Here is a 12,954-nt window from a genome sequence, read left to right on the forward strand (position 1 = left end):
CCCTTGGAGCACCTGCAGCCCTGCTGTTTCTGTGTGTGTGTGTGTGTGTGTGTGTGTGTGTGTGTGTGTGTGTGTGTGTGTGTGTGTGTGTGTGTGTGTGTGTGTCCTTCAGTGAGACACAGAGCTGCTCCTATCTCTCCTCTCCTCCGCACTCCTGGGAGTGTCTTCAGGGAGAGGAAACAGTGATGTGGCTCTGATATATTTGGAGAAGACTGAAAAGGCCCTGTCGGGAGGTTCCTGCTCTCAGTCTGAAAAGGCAGTGCTGTGTGTGATTGGCGGGGCGGGGGGGTGTGTTGTTACTGGGGGTCCTGGGTGTTGAGCAGCAGCTCATTTGCCCTGTGGGCTCAGGGGGGAAGACAGGGGTCTCAGCTGCGCTCTGTCCTGACAACAATGGAGAGCTGCCTGTCCATCTTCTTTCTCGCTGTCCTGGTGCTACACACCTCAGCCAGTAAGTGTCCAGTCTTCTTCAGAGTCTTGTCCAGCTGCTTAAATGAGTCATGGGATACTGGGAGTCAGGATCAGTCTCTTTAGATACTCAGCAATCAGCTAAATAAACAGAGAAACCATAATTTAACCATAAATCTCTAGGTGGAAAAGGAGCACAAACTTAAACTAAAATAAAAACTTGCAATGCTGGATTTTGTTTTGTAAGATTAGTTTAGTTGCTCTTTATTTTTTGGTGATTAAATCAGGAATATATTTCATTTTCCATAATAATTTTAGTTTTCAAAAGCAGCACTTATAAATGGCAGAGTCAGTGACTCAGCAATCAGTGTCATAATGTGCAGAAAACCTGTAATTAATTTTTAGATGAAAAGGGTTAAATGTAATGTGAAAATAAGCTCAGGGTGAGAGAGTTTACTACTTTTATTTTAAACTGAGCCTTATGCGGTATTTATTGCTGATTTTCTGGTCAGTAATTAGTCAAGAAGGTATTTTATTGCCTAGATCAATTTTAGTGCTTTTTAAATTAAACAATAGCAGCAATAAGCACCTCTGCTGAGCAACTGGGACTTAGGATCAGGGTGTAAAGACTCATCAGTCTGCATTATAAATGGTATAAAATCTTTTAATAATCTGTAAATTAAAAGGAGTAATGTGAAAATGAGCCAAGATTCAAAAGCAGAGATTTTAGTGGTCATTTATCACAGATTGTTTTTCTCTTTGTAAAGAAAATAGTTAAATGCTAAAAACACTTTCAGTATTTTTGTAAAACAACAGCAGTGATAACCTCACTTTGCTGAAAGACTGGAGTTAGGATAATCAGTGTGCCTAATAAACTGTATGAAATCTGTAATAAATCTGTAGATGAAAAGAAGTAAGAAAATAATGTGAAAATGAGACCAGATTTCAAAGCAGAGATTGTACTGTTTATTTATCACAGATAAGTTCTGCTTTTAAAAAATATATAATAGAATTGATGATCATCACATCTCTACTGAGAGATTGGGGTTCAATATCAGGGAATTCAGAGACTCATCAGTCTGCTAAATAAACTGTACAGAAAGTATAATTAACCTTTAGATGAAAAGGAGTATAAACTACTGTGAAAATGAGCCCAGGCTCAAAAGCAGAAATTGTACTGTTATTTATCACTGATCTTTTTCTGGGTCTGTAATAGAACATATTAAATTGCCTCCAACAATTTAGTCTTAAAAAAGCAGCAGGAATGATAATTGAAAAGCAGAGATTATAATGTTTTTTTTTATTTTAAAGACTGTTTCTCATTTTTTTTAAATAGAAGGGAAGATAACTGGATCTCTGGGGCTCAAGATCGGGGAATTAAGAGATTTATCAGTCAGCTTGATTAACTGTGTAAAAATTGCAGATGAAAATTAATCTGAGAATTTCATATTACTTTTTACTCTATTTAATCTGCAAGTACAGTTTTTCTACAGTTTTAGTTTTACAATGTAAGGGGTAATGTGAAAATGAGCCCAGATTCAAAAGCAGAGCTTATACTGGCTGTTTATCACAGATTGTGGTAAAATAAAATAATTAATTGCTTAGGGCAATTTCAGACTTTTTGTAAAAGCATGGCAGTGATAATAACTGCACTCTGCTGAGAGACTGGGAGTCAGGATCAGGGTGTAGAGAAATTTGGCTTGATAAACTAAAATTAGTAGAAATTATGTGAAAATGCATGCAGGCTCAAAAGCAGAGATTGTGCTGGTTATTTATCACTGATTGTTTTCTGAGTAAAGAACATATTTAGTTGCTTTGAACAATTTTAGTCTTTAGGATAAAGTGGCATGGATGATAATTCCAAAGCAGAGATTTTGATGGTTTCATTTTAAGCACTGTTTAGTCATTTATTCTTAAACAGAAGTGATGATAGTTGGATCTCTGCTGAGAGACTGGAGCTCAAGACCAGGGAATTTAGAGACCTATTAGTCAGCTCGATTAACTGTTTTGAAACTGTAATATGTAGATTAAAATTAATCTGATGTTTTAACATTACTTTTTACTCCATTTCATCTACAGAGTAATTAGATTTTTTATAGTTTTACAGTTACAGTGAGCCCAAAATCAAAACCTTATAATTATACATTATACATTATAATCATTTTCTAAGTAAGTAAGTTAATTTTAGGTTTCAAAAGCAGTAATTGGTTATGTATCACAGATTGTTTTCTGTGTCTGTTAGTAAAGAAAATAATTAACTGCTTAGAACAATTTCAGTCTTTTTTTAATGCAGTAATAATAACTGTCTCTCTGCTGAGAGACTGGAGCTCAGGATTAATCTGTAGATGAGAAGGAGTAAAAATTAATGTAAAAATGATTGCAGATTCAAATGCAGAGATTGTACAGGTTATTTATCAATTATTTATTGTTTTCTGTGTCTGTTAGTTAAGAAAATATTTCATTGCCTAGAACAATTTAAATCTATTTGTAAAACCACAGCAGTGATAACAACCGGACTCTGCTGAGAGACTGTGAGTCTAGATCAGATAGATAGATACTTTATTGATCCCGTGAGGGAAATTGCAGTGCAACAGCAGCTTAACACAGACAACACAGCCACAGTGTAACGAACGATATAATAATAGTACAATACATACAATACAATCAGTACAGTGAGGGGTGCACCAAAAGAGTTACTCACAGTCCGGACACAAAGAACAAACTAGAACAAAACAGTACACAGAAAAATCGTATCAAACATAAGAATACAAATATAGATGTAAATATAGATATAGATATAAATATAGATGTAAATGTATTGCACAGGTCCCTGGCATATATTGCACAAAAACGGTTGTAAACGGGAAAAGAAAGAGAACAGATGTAGCAGTAGATGTGTGGATGCGTTCAGTCCAGAAACAGGTCACTGTCAATGTTGCACCTGCCCAGGGTGTTGAGAAACTCATCAGTTGGCTTGATTAACTGTATTACACCTGTAATTTATCTGTAGATGAAAAAGAGTAAAAAGGAACATGAAAATGAGCCCAGGGTGAGAGATTTGACTGTTTTCTTTTAACCTTGGTTTTGTGTGGTTTTTATTATTGACTTTTTCTGGATCTGTTCATAAGGAAATGAATTACCTAGAAATATTTTAGTTAAAAGATCAGAATCCTATTACTTAGAGATTCATCAGTCAGGTTGTTGCACTCTATAATGACTGCGATCAACCCATAAATGTCTAGGTGGCAAATTTGCACAAAGTAATGTACACAATTATAGTGTTTTTTACTTTAATTGAGCGTAGTGACTGTGTATCAACATTATAATCATTTTCTAAGTAAGTAAGTTAATTTTAGGTTTCAAAAGCAGTAATAATAATAATAATAATAATAATAATAATATTTATCTGTCTTATCTGTCTAAAAACTGTAATTAAAACGTAAATCTATAAATGTTAAAGGTGCACAATATTTAGCAAAAATGAACCATGGTTGAGAGACGTTACTATTTTATTTTAAATACAGCTTTGTGGTAATTTATCTGACATTACTTAAGAGATTGTTTGGTGTTGCTGTAAATTAATTGCTTACTTCTTTTTAAGTTTGTTTTTAAAAGCAGTGGGATTAATAATAATTGTACAGATGCTATTCAGCATAATTATACCATGAATGTACTTAAGCAAAAAAGTAAAAACAGGTTTGAGAGATTGTAATATTTTTTTTTAATTCTGATTTGTGGTTACTTATAAAACTAATCCTACAACTGGGAGTCGGGAAAATATTTCATTGCCTAGAACAATTTTATTTTTGTAAAAGCTTTAGATGAAAAAGGAAGTAATGTAAAACTAATCTAATTTTTGCACATACAGCTCTTGTTTTGTAAAGCAGCAGGAATAAAAACAGCAACCTTACCCAGCCCAACAAAGGAAAATTATAATTATACCTTAAAACTCACAGAAAAGGATTAAAGGATGATGATAATGATGATGATGATAATAATAATCATTACTGGAATCTTAAGAGAAACATACATGTGCAGCCATTCAAAATGCACGGTACAAACCCATAAGGCACACAACAACCCACTGCGGCATACCGCGGTACATGATTGGCAGGCCAAAATGGTGCACTCGTGGTGCATTGGTCATTAGTGAAAAGATTTAATCATTTAATATCTTGGCTGTGCATGTTTTAATCTGCTTAGTATTGAATATTCAAATAGAATTGTACAACTAAAGGGAAATTTTAATAGCTGAGCATAAAAAGAAGAGGAGCATAACGCATCTGATGATCATAAACGATATTAATTTAGGACAAAAACATATGATATGTTATATATATGATATGTATATGGTTGGTATTGGTAGTTTAAAGAAAAAATACACACCAGTATCTCACTTTCTTCCTAAACATTTTAAGCATCAAAGTCTTACATGTGGTTATTTTGGAAATGTTTTTACGTGCTCCGTCTGACCATATTAAGTTTAATATGTGAACATTTAATATGTGAAAAAAGTGAATCCTGTTTTTTGTGGTCTGTAGCTCAAATCCTGCTTAACTAAAAATTAGAGACAAGAAGACAACGTTGTGAGGCTAAAGAAATCAATAACGATATTAATTCAAAGATCTAAATATATTTAATGCATACGCCTGACATTAGAGGGTGTGTCTGCTCACCAGCTTGGTGACATCACAGCCTTTCCCTCTGAATAGCTAGCAGGGACCTCAGAGGAGAGATCTCCCTTTAGCTCAGCTGCCTGACATAGCTAGCAGTGATGCTGAAGGCCTGCGTTCGAGTTCCCATCTGATTACTCTATTCTACTTTCTTTGTAAACATGTTTTATTTTTAATTTGACTCATTCATGCATGATGGACAATGATCTTGACATGCAGGTGTGGAGTTGTGCAGGTCTAAAGTAGAGTTATCCACTTCAGATTTAAAAGTTTATTAATAATATCTTCAGTGTCACATTAACATTGGAATGTTCTTTCAAGTGTAAAAAGAGGCAATACTCAACGTGTGTCCTCTATACATTTTCAGTTTACAGACCGTACAAGATCATTTATTATGAATATTGTCTATATCGCATTAAAATTGGAACGCTTTTCACAGATGTAAATCCACCTATTTTCTAATCACTTTATCCAGGACAGCTAACAGTTTCATCCCTCCCCATTCCCTCTGCCTGTCTGACTTCTTTTTAACCCTTCTGTGCCCGAATCACAGCGGGTGAGAAAAGAGAAAAAAGTGAAACTTACAGTGTACACAAAGATTCTAGGCTGACCACAAGGAAGAAAGTTCACCCATTTTTCATGCACAAAAAGTGGTTATTAACTATCGAAACCTGTTTTTATAGCTTTTAAAATCATGCAATGTCTAAGCAGAAACACATAATTATATCTCATTATTGAATTATTTTTTAAAAATTAAAAAAATAATTTGCCCAGCCTAAGGGCATTCATAATATTGTGGAATTTTCGGGTTCGGCGAGGACGGACACAGTGACTCAGAAACACGTTGAATGAAAAACGACGCTTTATGTTTCAGCACAGCCTGAAAGTAGTTAGTATTGTACAGTGATTATAGATGTGGGTAATGTGATCCCCATTAAGCAAAGTGCTTATCGCGCAAATCCTGCTAATCTAAAAATTAGACACAAGAAGAATAGTGTCTTATTAATAATATCTTCTGTGTCGCATTAACATTGGAATGTTCCTTATTTACAAGTGTAAAAAGATGCGAACGTGTCTTCTCTTAAACTCTTCAATTTACAGAGAAATTCCACCAGAGCCCCAGAACATTGTCCAATAATCCTTTTCTTGTGTCTAATTCTTAGTTTAGCAGGATTTAAGCTACAGTATATGAATATAGTTATATCATTATTAATTTCTTTAGATACGTGATTCCATATTATATTCCATATTAATCAAATTTAAAAAAATGTCAATATAATGTCCATAATATTTGCTATTTTAGTTTTTCAAAGAAGCCTTTCAAAGGCTTGAGGCATCTGTTAAATTGCCCCACTGGATAAGGTGTTTGGAATTAAACAAGTTTAAAAACTCTTAAGCATACTGTAGTTTTTGTTAACACAACACAGCTTTGTCAGTGAAAGAAATGACCGCGGGCACTTTTCCTCCCCCTCTTCATTCTCAGAGTAGAATAGTCTCCCTTCCCCCCATGGACATACTGACAAATGTTTTCACAGCCTACAGTATTATTTTAGAAACAGTATATGTATATAATTATATCTTTATTAATTTCTTTAGATCAGCCAAAGATCAGGCAGAAAAGAGGTCATAGGCAGAGGGAAAGGCGGTGACGTCACCGCGCTGGCAAGATAGATACTCTTTTTAGATACTTTTCTTCAGATATGCAATTCCATATTATATTCCCTATTAATCAAATTCTAAAAGTATGCTTTTGTTTACTACGATAACGAGCATATTCGCAGAAATACAGAAATACAGAAATATTTTTTAGAATCCGCTAAATAGAGAATATAATATGGAATTGATTATCTAAAGAAATTAATAACAATATTAATTTAAGGATCTAAAAGAAAAGGATCAGAAAAGATTCACAAACCAACACAAGGTTGTGAAAGGTCCGAGAGCCTGTTTGGAGTGTAAAACACTTGGTTGCAGCATTTTGAATGTTGTGCTTGAAAAGGTATTGACTCGTGAATAGCACCCCCCTATCCCCATGTAACGCCTCTCTAATGGTGCCATATTGAAAAAATCATTAAAAAATAAGGAAAAGATTCACAACCCAAAGCAATGTTGTATATGGTGAAGGGGCTGTCTGGCGTGTAAAACACTTGGTTGCAGCATTGTGAATCTTATGCTTAAAACGCTATTGAGTCATTAAGAAGACCCCCCTATTTCAGTGTATTACCTGTAGTGTTATCTTCAGAAAATCATAAAAAAATAAAGAAGTTTCAAAACACAGAACAAAGCTGGGAAAGGTCAGAGGACCTGTCTAGAGTGTGAAACACTTAGTTGCAGCCCTGTGGGTGTTGTGCTTAAAAAGCTATTGAGTCATGAAGAAGACCCCATTATCCCAGTATATCAATTCTAGTGATGCCATATTGAAAAAAATCATTAAAAAGCTAAAAGAGCCCAAAGCAAGGCTTGGAAAGATCAGAGGATCTGCTTAGTGTGTAAAACACCTACTTACAGCATTTTGGGTGCTGTGGTTTAAATGCTGTTGGCTTGTGAACAGCATACCCCTATCCCAGTGCATAGTGCCACATTAAAATCACAAGAAAAAGAGATCCACAATGAAAAGCTATGTCAGTCTTCTGTGTACAATTCAGTTTGAACATCATGGGTGCTGTTTTTAATATGCTGCTGAGTAAAGAATAAGAATTTTCCTACTGTCAGTAGTATTGTGTGTATAGTTCAGGTGGGTTACACCTGAAGAAGGCTCCACGGCTGAAACGTTGTGTTTTCTTTCTTCTTTTTTTTCAGAATGGAATAAACCTATTACTTGTAAGTATTGTGTATATAGTTGACCTTTACCTGAATGAAAACAGGACATGAAGAAAGGGTTTCAGAAATAAAAAAAGCTTTATTCCTGTTCTTATAGGGTTCCAGTTAGTGCGTAATCATGCATTGATGAAAAACCGGAAGTTTACAAAAGAGAATTAGCTCACTGATAGTTTTATGTAGAGGTTGTGAAAAAGTAGAGGTCTTTAATATGCGTTTGGTTTAAAGGCTTTCTGTGTTTCCCTTGCGAAGATATGGACATAAGAATATTCATGCGTGGTCAAAAAAATGGCATAAAAACAACATAGTGAAGGCTGTGAAATTTTTCACAATGTACTTTGTCCACACAGCAAGTGTTCTCGTAACTCTAGGAGGTTTCATGAAAAAGCTACAGGCGTGCCAAAATCCTTTTCGAACTTCAAGCTAACTTTACCCCAGTAAGTACAGAGCTGCTTTACATAAAGTGGCTGAACCAAACCGAAAGTAATGCTCCCATCGTGCTTTGAACTGTCTGGGTGCAGCTCGCTACATTGCAGTGCCCATTACCACTACAAGAACAATATAATTTTTTTTAAAAGGAAACAAATGTCAAAATGTTTCCAAAAAGTCCACTTGTGATACTTTAGCTGCTTAGTTACACAATTCCATATTAATATAGCTATCAAGTGATGTTAAATCGCTCCAACATTTATCTTTTTACAATAACAGCAAGTGGTGTTCTTACTGCTGTACTGTACGTATTCTTGGAAAAGGATAAAACGTTATAACTTTCAGTACAGAATATAAGCTTAATGTAACGCATACGGCCAGCATTGCAGGTTGTGCGAGCCGGCTTACCAGCGCGGTGACGTCACCGCCCTTCCCTGTGGATAACAGAGTCCTCAGCCTCCGGGCTGAGGGGAGATCTCCCTTTAGCTCAGCTCACTGGCACCCTGTTGAGTGAAGCTGGAGACCAGAGTTTGAGTTCCCAGTGTTGGGGGGCCAACCTGTGGCAGCAGTGGTGAGGGTGCATACCCATGTGAAGCCGAGAGTACATTAAAACCAGAACCCATGTAAATTACTAAGTTAAAGACTTCGGCACATTAAATATTTATGCATAATTAAAATATTTATGGTGAAGGTGGAAGGTTGTGTACTTTTGTCCAACTGAGCAATCTTGCTTTTATAAAATATACCAACTTTTTAATGTTTAATGATTAACATGCTGTAATACACAGTGTAAATTTAAAAGTCTAAAGAGTATACAACTTAAATTCTTAATTGAATAAAGAATGTCCCTCAGCAGTGATCAGGATTTGAAACCAGATGTTTTCTGGTGACATCTCAAATGCTGTACATGAGAGGTTAAGCTTAATAGCTCCACCTGGCAGTGATTCTGGATACTATTATCATAGCTGTGGTATTATGCGGTATGATGCAATTTACGCTTTACAATGTGTTATGATGCAATACGCCCACCGCTTTGTACCACAGCTCGTTTTGAATGGCTGCATCTGTATATGACAACAATAGTTTAACTGCCACAGGATACTGATGTATGTTATAAGACTTAGTTGTATAATGAGAGGAAATATATTGTTCGGGAATTAGGAACTTTCCATAAACAAGTTTTAGAAACTCTGTTATGTGATACATATATTAGAAAAGCACAATCAATGGTATGTTATTGAGTAAGGCTAATGACATTCAATAATTCATGTAAATTCATGTTCATATAAATTAATAATTTTAATTAAGTAAAATTAATTAATTAAAAGTTGAATTAATTAAGTCAAATAAACAAGTATATCTGTATCTGTATCTGTGCTTGTACAATAAACCTATCAGTTGTGTTTGTAATACGTTGTCTTTTATACATATTCAAATCTGTGAATCGTGTGTGAAATTTAGATCTTGACAGGTAAATGTAGAAATACATTGTTTACATATTGTTACATACAGAGAATGAGGATAAATACCTCATTTATATTTCAGCTCAACATGTGAAACACCTTTCTGCAACTTTGCAAATCGTCTTGTTGACCTCCACTGGTGTTTTTGTTTCATACTGCTTGTGCTGAGTTTAATTTGATCTGAGTTGAGAAACTTTAATTAGATTTGAGTGCTATTTTACTTTAGATGTTGCTGCTATTGTTGTGTGTTTAGGTTGATGTTTCCTCAATGTCTTTGTATTGGAGCACACATGCAAAGAAGCATTTCATTGCATTTGTGGATATGACCAATAAACTGAACTGTGAACTCTGGGGTTAAGGAATGACTGTTCAGCAAAATACATTAAACCTGGTATATTTGGAATAAAATATAATGGGTCTCAGAATCAATGTCTGTGTATTTAACTTTTTTTCTATGTTTGGAATATGTTGTGCTTTAACATAAGTTAATCGATCCATGATTTGTTATATATAGGTCTTGACAGGTAAATGCTAAAATCTGTTGTTCACATATTTCACACAAAGAATAATATAAACCTCATATACATTTCAGCACAACACATGAATCACCTGTCTGCCACTGTGGAAGAGTCTTCTTGTTGACTCTTGCCCTCATGTCAAGGTTTTGAGCAGACACTCAGGACAACATCACAGTAACACAGCGGGTGTTGCTATCAGTGTCTTTCCATTGGGTGAAATAAGAGATCACTTTATTGGCCATACACAATTTCTTGTATTAGGAATTTGTCTTTTCACATCCCCCAACTTGCTCTCCATGAGACCCACAGACAGGGAGTGAAGCTTGGGGTCAGAGCACAGAGTCAGCCATTTATACAGCACACCTGGAGCAGTTAGGGTTAAGGACCTTGCTCGGGGGCCCAACGGAGTAGGATTCCTTTGCCAGCCACAGGATACGAACTTGCAACTTTCTAGCCACAGGCGCAGGTAGACTGAACCCTTGAAAGACTTGGCTTACTGGTTTTAGACTGACAACTAATCAATCATCTTCTTAAAATTGGTCAGGTGTCTTATGGCAGCCTGGGGATGTAGTTCAGACAAAAATCTCCATCACAACATATACTGTACATCTCGTATATATTTCAGCACAATATGATGTGAAATGTGAAAAATCTTTCACTGTTTCTGTTTTGTTTTCATAACTAATGCTTTCAAAGTACAGCACACAGAGTGACACATCAGTGTTTAAATCTCTTACCTGTTATATACAATTAGTAGCAATGTAGTTACTCTAATATGATCAGAATGACAACTGTAGTGAACTCTGAAGTGACCACAGCTCCCAGAAACACAGGACCAGAAGTCCCAGCCTTCTGAAGTCACACAGATAGACGCTCCAGTATCTCACACACTGTCAGTATCTTCCTGTCACTGTACTTTCTCCTCTTCCCAATAAAAGGGACTACCAATCTAATCAAGCAGGTAAAAGACATTAATAAGACAAATAAGACAATATCAGGTATCTTTCAAATATGTATAAATATAAAAACATCCTGTAGACAAGTATTGTCTCTCTCTTTCTCCAGGCAGTGCTGACGTGAGGCTGGTGAATGGAGCCAGTCCCTGTGAGGGGACAGTGGAGATTCAGTATAAAGGAGAGTGGGGGACAGTTTATGACAGAGCCTGGGATCTGGAAGATGCTGCAGTGGTGTGCAGACAGCTGGGCTGTGGATCTGCTATTTCAGCACCAATAGGAGCTCACTTTGGACCAGGGTCTGGATCAGTCCTGCTGGGCTGGGTCGACTGCAGGGGATCAGAGTCTGCGTTGAGAGATTGTAGTAAAGATGAAGTGAAACAGTACTCCTATGCTCATGAGGACTCTGGAGTGATCTGTACAGGTAGGTAAGAATGGGGTTTCAGTCATGTCCATGATGGTCGACTGAGGTGTTCAGGGAGAAGGTACAGACTCTCTCCAGTCTCCAGCAGGGAGGGATATTGAAGCTCCATCGGTGATCTAGAGTCCATTATCATGATCCATCTGTCCATCCTCCCATTCGCACTGCTCATTGAGAGGTCAGACTGGTCAGGGAGAGTGATCTCTGTTATTGTTCTAATATTCCAGCTCATCGAGGGGTCAGGCTTGTTGGAGGCAGTGATCTCTGCTCTGGAAGAGTGGAACTGCAGCACGGAGAGACCTGGGGTTCAGTGTGTGACTCTGACTTCGAGAGGCAGGATGCAGAAGTTGTCTGTCGACAGCTAGATTGTGGGGCTCCTTCACAAGTCCTGAAAGGGAATCCGATCGGGAAGGGGGAAGCAAACTTCCATTCCGAGGTGCTCCACTGCCATGGCAATTAATCTCAGATTTTCTTCTGTCCAAAGTCAACAAAGACACAGGGATGCACCCATGAGAACTTCGTGGGACTGAAGTGTTTTGGTAAGAGCAGGATCATGTATTTCATAATACAGAGTCTGGGTGAGAAACAGACCCCAACTCCCATCAGTCATCTGCTCACTGCGGTATTAACACCGGTCATCAGACTGTCGTTCCCAGCAGTCTTTGCTGTAGTGGTGCTCCACTGACTTCAATGATGATACATTAAAGTCATGCTACCATGGTTTGGCCATGATGCCTCATCAAATCAGCCTTCTGATTCACAATAACATCTTGATAAGCTACTTCAATAATTAAAAGGACAAGATTTTAAAAATATGTGATAGGTAGTCCTCATGAGTATCTAATCGAGGGGAGTCAGCAAGCAGTTATTACAGTCCCAGATGATTGACTGGTGAGCTCCTCTTCATTTAAATTCCAGCTTGTTAGCAGGTGTGTGAGGTATGTGAAGAGAAGGAGCACACCAGCTCTCTGCAAGAGAGCCATGATCAAAGAGATTGATCGGCTTTGTTTTTGTATTGTTTTTTTGTTTACACTTGAAAATGAAAAAAGTCATCATTTTGATTAAAAAACACAAGTGCATCATCACAATGGATTTGAAGGTGAAGTTCAGAGTTATTGCCTGTTGTTGTGTTGTGAAGCTGTCTCTCTGCTCTCTCCCCTGTCCTGTGTGCAGGATACACAGGGTTCAGACTGGTGAATGGCTCGGACTCCTGCTCTGGACGAGTGGAGTTACAGTGGCTCTTCAGGGACTGGGGGACAGTGTGTGATCTCTACT

General features: G+C 36.9%; 1 long non-coding RNA gene across 1 annotated transcript; it reads left to right on the forward strand.

Moving 5' to 3' along the window:
* Positions 1–343: 343 nt before the first annotated feature.
* LOC148670332 (uncharacterized) lies at positions 344–12,187 on the forward strand. Its single transcript, XR_015937049.1, has 3 exons — positions 344–448; positions 11,371–11,682; positions 11,907–12,187. It is a non-coding gene; the product is annotated as an uncharacterized LOC148670332 (long non-coding RNA).
* Positions 12,188–12,954: the final 767 nt, after the last annotated feature.

Source organism: Lepisosteus platostomus, chromosome 5 (genome assembly GCF_059453375.1).
Source record: "Lepisosteus platostomus isolate fLepPlt1 chromosome 5, fLepPlt1.hap1, whole genome shotgun sequence".
Lineage (NCBI taxonomy): Eukaryota > Metazoa > Chordata > Actinopteri > Semionotiformes > Lepisosteidae > Lepisosteus > Lepisosteus platostomus.